Genomic DNA, 9,967 nt, shown 5'->3' with positions numbered 1-9,967 from the left:
GTTACAAAAGTTACAAAAACATTTTTCTTGTGATAAGAACTTTTAAGATATACTGTCTTAGCAATCATTATTTTGTTCCCATCTCTCTCAATTGACACTGCTCTCAGTATGATTGCCCATGACCTCTATCATGTGAAGTCCCATTGTCATTTCTCAGTTTTCATATTAATCCAGTAGCATCTGACACATGTTTCAAGGACCATTGCTTGCTCCTTGAAACACTGTCTACACTTGGCTTCTAAGATATCACACTTCCCTGGTTTGATTATTTCCTTTCTAACCATTCCTTCTCGGTTTGCTGATTCCTCTTTATCTCCAATATTGGAGAGCCCCAGGATCAGTCCATCAATAGCTTCATTTTTTTTCTCCAAAACCTTTGGAGTCACCCTTGAATCTTACCTTTCACATCTACATTTATATTGCCAGCAAATCCTGTTAACTCTAACTGCAAAATACATCCAGAATTCATTTGATTTAACCCTATATCTATATTCCCCTCTGGGTGATATCATTTAGTCCATGGCCTTAAGCCATCTATATACTCTCAAAACTCCAAAGTTGAGAGTTCTAATCTGGTCCTCTCTCTGGAATTCCAAACTACTATATCCAGTCGCCTACAGATTCTAGTGGCATCTCACACTTAACATGTCTAAATTGACCTCCTCACATTCCACTCTGTCCCTGTCTTTCTTAATTAAGAACAGATAACTCCATTCTTCAAAAGTCAGGTTGAAAGTTTGCTCAGTTCAAAAGTCTTGGTGTCATCCCCGACTTCCCCCTTTTTCAATGGCCGTATCAGTTAGCTAATTAGTTAGCAAAACTGAAATGCATTACTTTCAATACATACAGAATTTGACCACTGCTATCCATGTAGCATAGGCCAACATCATTTTTCTCATTGCACTATTTTCCTTTAATATCTTATAGGAGAATCCTGACTGGTCTTCATGTTTCTGCCCTTGCACAGCATCCTTGTCCCAGTTTATCTGGAACACAGCAGCCTGAATGATTCAGTTAAAGTGACTTCAGATGATATCAATTGTCTGCTAAAAATACTTCAATTATTTCCTAAATCTCTTGTAATAAAAGCTAAATTTCTTAAAATGACCCATGGCCCCATACAGTCTGTGACCCTGCACCCCCACATCCCACCCTTTAATCCTCTGGCCTCAAGTACTTCCTCTTGCTCAAGCTTGCGTTGCTCCAACCACTGTGGTTTCTTTCATTCACCAACACACTAAGCATGTTCCTGCCTAATGGCCTCTAACCCTGTTGCTCTCCTCTCCTAAAGTGCTCTTCCAGCCACCATAATATAAGTCGTGAGAAGGCAGTTATTTTTTTACGCTTTGTTCCAGGCTAATTCTTAACTTCCATAACAAGGTTTGGTACATTAAGTGCTCATTAAATGTCTGTCAAATGAATGGATAAACAGTTGAATAATAACCTCTGTTTCTCTCTACATTTTAAACTTGTTAGTGCAATTTTGGATGTAGAACTCTTCCTTAATTCCATGGAGCAGAGGTAAAAACCAGGATGTAATGTTTAAACAGAAACTTAATGTTTAAACACAGAACTTAATGTGAAACTGGCCCAAAAGATCTAACTGGGTTTGCTAAATTCACAGACCCTAGTCCATCTCCACAGGAACCTTCATTAGGCAGCTTCCTGGCCATGAGGAATGCCAAGCCCTAATCTATCTTCAGGCTGCTTCTAAAAGCAGAAATTGTCAAAGAGCAAAACACAGCACTCAAGACATACAAACAAAATAATCCACAGGGTGGGGCAAGAAAATATCAGAACCTCTTTATACCTATTATCCTATGTTGCCTTGAAAATGATTATATCTGTTTACATGTTCTACAATAGAGATGACATATTAGTATACTGACACATGTACACATAAACATATGTAATAATACCCAACACTTGTCATGTATTGCTCCAGGTGTTTTAAATCATGTAATCTTCACTTAGTCTTGTGGAGGTAAGTACTATTTGTATCATCATTTTATAATGAAGACAGTGAGGTACAGCAAAGTTTAATGACTTGATCAAGGTTACTGAACTAGGAAGCTGAGAGGTGGGCTATAAACACATGTACCACAGATTTGAATCTACCCAGTTTGACTCCAAAATTTTCCTCATTAGCCAATATACCACATCATCTCTCTCATGAATAGATATCATCCTTGTAAACCCTATTTTTAATGGCTCAGAGGAAAGATTTTAGTATTATTTGCAACTTATTTAAATCACTTACTCAAATACATTTGTTGAATTCCTTTCTAGAGCTACATGGTGTGAAAGATGGAAGGTGCAGGAAAACACTTGACAATTCCTGACATCAAGTTCACACACGACATGATTTAGATCAGTGGTTCTCAACAAGAGGCAATCTTACCCCCAGGGAATATTTGGCCAAATTTGGAGAGATTTTTGATTGTTAAGCCTGAAGAGAATACTGCTAAATATCCCACAATGGACAGGACAGCCTTCTACAAAAAGTACTCACCTGCCCCCAAATGTCAATAGTTCCCAGGCTTAAAAACTCTGATCTAAGTTCTATATTATTTCAGGGTAGCAAAGATGAAAAAGTTATCTTATGACTTCTGCCTTCAATGAACTCAGAAATGTTTAGTTAACCTCCACCCCCCACCCCACCTCCTCCAAATCTTTCTAAACTATTTAAGTTAGTGAGGGTCAGACTGTGTGTACTCTACCTTTAATATTAGCGTAAAGGGAGGGAATATCAATCTACCTAGATTAGGTTACGGAGTGTGATTTCAAATAAAAAAGAGCTTTTGGGCTGGGCTTGAAGGATAAGTAGAGTTTTCCTGAGCATGCCAATAAAAATTTACCCATTATCATAAAAATATATTCATAATAGAAGTATATGCAAAATACCCGAGAATTAGAGGATCACCCAATATCGTTTGTGGAACCTTAACCAAGGTTAGTCTGGGATTTGAATCGGGTCCTGAAGGTTAGGTGGAATTTTGATATGGTATATCTAATTTAAAAAATAGATAGAATAGAGAAAGAACTTTGTATACTTTGTAACTAATTTTTTGTTAATTACCCATCTGGAGGAAATGCATACTCTAAAACAGTATGTTGTAGGTATAGTGCAATGACATTTGAGTGTAATTGTTACTTATTGTTGTAAATTCTCCTCCTCAGTATCTAAACTTTTAGGATGTTGCCAAATGTGAATTACTTTTTAGTGTGCCAGGGACTATCTAAAATAGAGCACATTTATTCTTTCTTTGAGAAGTTTAGCAAAAAGGGTGCCTGGGTGGCGCAGTAGGTTAAGCATCCAACTCTTGGTTTTAGCTCAGGTCATGATCTCAGGGTGTTGAGATGGAGCTCCACATTGGTCTCTGAGCTCAACAAGGAGTCTGCTTAAGATTCTCTCTCCCCCTCCCCTTCCTCCCCCTGCTTGCTCTCTCTCAAATAAAAATGAATGAATGAATGAATGAATGAATGAATGAAATCTTTCTTTAAAAAAGTTTAACAACAAAACCAACTAATACATATCCAGCTTTAGGTGATTATTTAAACCTCCACCAGACAGCCATATAAATAGACTACTCTTCTCACTCATGTGGACAGCTTGGAGGAATACCCTTCTTTATAACTGAAGTCCTTAACCTCCATCTCCCCCTTCTTCCCCCAAACAAACTAGGATGACAGCATAAGGTGTGGAGATTTAGGCTGCCCTCTTAGAGGGAGCAAGTGGGATTGGCCAAACCACGTACTTTGACACAGGTCTGTGACAAAGGAAGAAAGGACACATTTTTCTAACTTTCAAAGGTACTCTTAATGAGCCAGTAGTGCCCGTGTTTCAGTTCCAATATAAATTCTTCTGAATTTATTTCCTTGGTTATCTCTCTAAAACTGTAGCTTCTTCTGGCACTAGCCAGTCTCCCGGAGGCTGGAGCTGCACCCCTGTGTTCCACAAATCCATGGACCATGACTTTGCCTGGTCTACTGATTCAGCTTGTTTTAACCTCATTTCCATGCAAAACAAGTCCTTCCCAATTGTGATGGGGGTTGCCATCTTTTCATATTTTTCTAGCCTTCTATTTTTATTTATTTATTTATATATTATTTATTTTTAATTAATTAATTTAGTTTAAAGGTTTTATTTATTTATTTGTCAGGTTGACAGAGAGGGTACAGGCAGGCAGAGTGGCAGGCAGTGGCAGAGGGAGAAGCAGGCTCCCCACAGAGCAAGGAGCCAGATGTGGGACTCGATCCAGGATGCTGAGATCATGACCTGAGCTGAAGGCAGCCGCTTAACCGACTGAGCCACCCAGGCGCCCCCAGCCTTCTATTTTTAAAGAGTCACTTCCTATGTCCCTTGACTCCTTAATTCAACTTTCCTTAATGATTAATGACGCGATCCTGAATTACCATCACGGAATACAAACTGCAGGAGCTTGGGCAATATTCTTAACCTTTCTGAGCTTGTTTTCTCACCTCAAAAACCTGTGAAAATAAATGAGAATGAAATTATTCAGCACAGTGCCTGATTAAGAGATGTTACTTATCAAAATGTTGGTTCACTTTTCTTTTCCTTTGGGTTAAATAAATAAAACTAACCCCATTTTTCCTTTTGCTATTTTCCTTATTCCCTTGGGCTTACTGTTTCAGTCCTGTGCAGACTTCAGTGCAAAACTCAACGTACACCCTAGCTTTCACCAAATTACCAATGATATCAGGTCTATCATTAGTTTCCCAGTTGGTCTGAGGTGTTATGGGGTTATAGTAGATCTGAATATTGTTCAGCACATATTCACTCTCCTCTTCCTGAAGTGACAGGCTGCCCTCTCCTAAGAGAAGCCCCTCCCCCTCCTGCACTCTTACCATCCTCTGAGGACAGCATGCTTAGACAGTGCTTCTTCAGCCTGGGTGCCAGCATGAGACACACATAATGCAGTTCTGAACCCAAGCCTAGTTGACACCAGGAACCCAGCTGGGCGCAACAGAGCCACAACGGACACTCCTGAGTGAGACGTCTGATTTATTGTTTAAGCCACAGAGATGAGGAGATTGTTCATTACTCTAGCAAAAGCTGATCAGTATAGAAATGGAATGGAGGTCCTGTAACACCTGACATTTCATTCATCCAGTCCCCGGGACATATACTGTGTTCTATTGCTGGATTGTGCCTCCCGCCCTTACTCCTCTCAGAGCAGGTCAGTCCTGCACTCCATTATCAGTCTCTTTTATTATGCAGAATTTTTCTCTGGCCTGTGAAACTTGCAAGAAACCTGTCAGCTCCGGAGTGTGCATCTCTCTTAAAAATTCGCTTACCTAAGTACATTATCTAGAAATCAGTCCTGGGGCACACGGGTGGCTCAGTGGGTTAAGTCTCTGTCTTTGGCTTAGGTCATGATCTCAGTTCCTGGGATCCAGCCCCCTTGCTGGGCTCTCTGCTCAGCAGGGAGCTTACTTCCCCCCTCTCTCTGCCTGCCTCTCTGCCTGCTTGTGATCTCTGCTTGTCAAATAAATAAATAAAATCTTCAAAAAACAAAAAACAAAAAAATCAGTCCTTTCTCCACAATTATTTTACCAGCTACAGGGAAAAATATTTCATTATCTGTTACATAAGATGGATGCTTTTATCCTGTCATCTTTTTTGAGATATTAAGTGACTCTTACTCAAGTTTAGGTAATCACTTTCTTGCTTGAAAAGAAATAGCTGATATTTCTTTCCTATGGAGTTGCATTAGTTTCTCTTGTGGCTATAACAATTTACCACCTACATAGTGGCCTAAAACAACACAAGCTTTTTTTAATCATACAGTCCTGGAGGTCAGAAGCTTTCACAGGGCTAAAATTGAGATGTCAGCCTTCCTTTCTGGAGACTCTATGGGAGAATCTCTTTCCTTGCCTTTTCTACCTTCTAGATGCTGACCACATTCCTTGTCTCTTGAATACCAGAAATAGAATTACTCTGACCTCTGCCTCTATCCTCACTTCTCTTTTTCTGACTCTTCTTCCTCCCTTTTTCACAATTAAGGAGACTATTTGCATTGGTTTTACCCAGAAAATCCAAGATAAGCACTCATCTCAAGACCCTTACCCCAATCGTATATTTTCTCCTTTTGTAATAGTATATATCTTACAGATAGGCACTTTTTTATGATAACCATCCTAACAGGTGTGAGGTAATAAACCATTGTAGTTTTGATCTACATTCCCCTAATGAGTAAGTAGTATACTGATAACCTTTCTATGTACCTGTTGGCCATTTGTGTGTCTTCTTGGGAAAACTATTCAGTTCCTCAGCCCACTTTCTAAAACCAGGTTGTTAGCCTTTGTTCTCTTCAGCTGTTTGTTAGCCTTTGTTCTCTTCAGTTGTATGAGTTCTTCGTATATTTGGATATTAACACCTTATCAGATATATGATTTGCAAATATGTTGGCCTTTTCCATAAGTTGCCTTTCCATTTTATTGATTGTTTCTTTTGCTGTGCAGAAGCTTTTTAGTTTGATGTAGTCCTACTTGTTTATTGATTTGCATGGATACCTGAAATATTAAGGTTATTGATGTATTACTTGTCATTTTTATTGCATGTGACAGTATGTAGAGATGATTTTAATTTGGTTCAATAGATTTTAAGTTGGTAATTCCTTGTAATAATCAACTCTACCCCCATTATTATATTTATCTTTCACTAAACCACTATGTTATTTAAATATGTCTTCTTCATATGATTATTCATATTTCCCTTTTAGACATAGTTACTACTTATAAGTGATTACTGTGTTTTAAAATTATAGATCATTTTACTGACAGGGTCCTTATGGTACACTTTCACTTTATATTTCAATGATGAATAATTATGAACCATTTATTTAGTCCCTATAGCTAGGAAACATTTCCTCTTTATGACTTTGCTTCCATTTATTTATTTTTGTTTTGTTTCTGATTAATAAATAATTATAACGTAATAGGAATTTGGAAGGATTTTGTCCTGGATAAAGACTTAAAGTACTTTTAGGATATTTTAGTTGGTAATTACTTTATTTGTTTTAAAATATCTGCCTTTTCTTCATAACAAATCTCGAATTCTATAAAATCTTTTTTTCTATGGTCAGTCTCCTTATGTGATCATTTGCCATCTAGTGGACAATCTAAGTATTGCTCAGCTTTGTAAGAGCCTACTGTATAGGCTGTATATAGAAATAGAAACTGATCAGAGAGATTCTGGGGCAATGTGTGATTTCCATTCCTATGTACCAGTTCAGATTATATAAGATAAAGCTTTAATCTTTCATTTTGTCCTTATAGGCTGATATTAGAGATATATATACTTATAACAGAGAAAATATATTGTTCTTATTATAGACTTAATATTCAGAAGCAAAAGATGAAAAGCTGATTTATATAAAGGTAAGCAACAATTGTTTAAATTTTTTTTAAGATTATTTATTCATTAGAGAGAGAGAATGAGAGAGAGCACGCGCATGAGGGAGGGGAGAGGTCAGCGTGAGAGGCAGACTCCCTGCTGAGCAGGGAGCCAGATGTGGGACTGGATCCTCCCACTCCAGGATCAGCAACAATTGTTTAAAAGAGCCAATACCAGTTGGGGAAAGGAGGTGGACCAGTATACAGTGGAGAGGGGAACAAGGGATCGAATGAGAGATAGAGAAGAAAAAGTGAGAGGGGAAAAGGACACACGGAGAGAAAGGAAAATGAAGAGGCAGAAAGAAGGAGCAAAGAAGACATAGAGGGAGCTGGGAAAAGAGGAAACAAGACAAAGTTGAAATGGGAGATGGTATTAAAAGTGTGATCGGGAAAAAAAAAGTGTGTTCGAAAGAAAAGAAAGATGAGTGAAGAGAGAGGTAGAAATGGTTTGCAATGTATCACTGATGTAGAAGCACCACCTCTCTGATTTTGTCTGCCAGTTTCCAAGCCAGTGCTCCATAGAACCCACTTCCTGATTACTATTATCAATGTGTGATTTACATTACATATGTGTGTGTGATGACTGATTTTTTTCCTTTTGCATTTTTCTTATTTAGAGTTCTCATAATGCAGGGACATAGCCAATGGGGTTGTGCTTCTTTATTAGAAACTTTTTTCACTTGGGATTTTGTTAGCGTATTCAACCATCGAGGCCCTGCAAGTGGAATCAGGGGCACTTGATTACCTTGAGCAATTAAGGCAATTGAGAGTGCTGGAGAATAATGTTTATCAATGTTTATTTTAAACTTCTGTATTTACAAAGAAAGTCAGGTGTTCGATTCAACAAATATTTCCTGAGTTCTTATTTTATGTCAGGCATGTAGTAGACATGGCACTGTAAGATGAAAAACAGTTTACTGTCCAGTAAGGTTTAGTTAACTGGAAAGGTTACAGGTGGAAAATTTCTTATTTTTCTCTTTATGAATTATGTTTTAACTTATGTGAGTCTCCCTGCCTTGTGTGATAAGCAGAATTAATGACTCCCAGTGACTCACACCCTGAATGTGGATGGAATCTGTGAATACAGCAGGATATCATTTCTGTGATTATGTCACCTTAAGTGGCAAAAAGGAGCTTATTCTATTTAAGCCTGATTTAATCACAAGAGTCCTTTAAATCTAGATCTAGAGAGCAGACACAGAAATCAGAGATGTAAGTATGAGAAAGATTTAAAGAGACAAAAACTCTCTTAGTGGCTTTGAGGATGAAAGGGGCCCTGTGGCAAGAACATGAGAATGGCCTCTAGGAGGGCATCACCTAATTAAGAGCCAGCATGACCTTAGTTTTAAAGACACAAATCACCGAATTCTTCCAACATTTACATGAGCTTGGAAAAAATCCCTGAGCGCCAGATAAGAATACAGACTATGGATATCTTGATTTGAGACTCAGAGTAGAGGATATAGTAACATGTTATTATGAGGTTCTTATGCTACATGTAAAGTGGTATAGTGTTACTGGAAGATAGACTATGATAAGGTGTGTGTGTGTGTGTGTGCATATTATATCTAGGAGCAATCTCAAAATTAAAAATAATAAATATAACCAATAAGTCAACAGTGGAGATAAGATATAGTCATAAGAAGTACATATGCAGTTATTCCAAAAGAAGGTAGGAAAAGAGGGAAAAGACCCACAGAGTGGGGATAAGTTGAAAACAACATATGGCATTTAAATTTAAACATATCAACAATTCATTAAATATAAATGTTCTAAACACCTAATCAAAAGGCAGAGAATATCAATATCAGACACAAAAAAAGCAAAACCCAGTTCTATACTATCTATAAAGCACCCGCCTTAAAACAAGGACAAAGAGGGACTAAAAATAACACAAGAAGATGATATGCAATGTAAACAATAACTGAAAGAAAATGATATTAGTTATATTAATACTAGGTGAAGTAGATTTAGAACAAGAAATATTACCAGGAATAAAGAGTGACATTGCATAATAACATGGGGTTCATTTAGTGAAGAAAAAAAATTCAACCTTAATATGTGTGCATATAATAACAGATTATATTAAGTATACATAATACATTAAGTAAAACTGATACAACTAAAAGGAGAGACAAATCTACAATTCTAGTTTCAAACTTCAACAGTCTTCTTTCATTAATTTATAGAACAAATAGACAAAACCATCAGCAAGTATATGGAAAGAATATTACCCAATTTGACATAACTGACATTTATAGAACACTCCATCCATAGCAGAAGAGCCATTTTTTTTTTTCAAGTGTACACAGAACATTCACCTTGATAGACCATATTCTGGGGCACCATATTAATCTCAACAGATTTACAAAGACTAAAATATTAAAACTATGTTCTGTGACAACCATGAAACTTGAAATCAATAAAAAATATATCTGAAACATCCCTCAATATCTTGAAAATGTTTTTTCTAAGATTTTATTTATTTGAGAGAGAACAAGAGTGAGAGCACAACTCCCTGCTGACCAGGGAACCCAAAGCGGGGCTT

This window comes from Mustela erminea, chromosome 11 (genome assembly GCF_009829155.1).
Source record: "Mustela erminea isolate mMusErm1 chromosome 11, mMusErm1.Pri, whole genome shotgun sequence".
NCBI lineage: Eukaryota > Metazoa > Chordata > Mammalia > Carnivora > Mustelidae > Mustela > Mustela erminea.
This window is presented reverse-complemented; position numbering follows the sequence as displayed.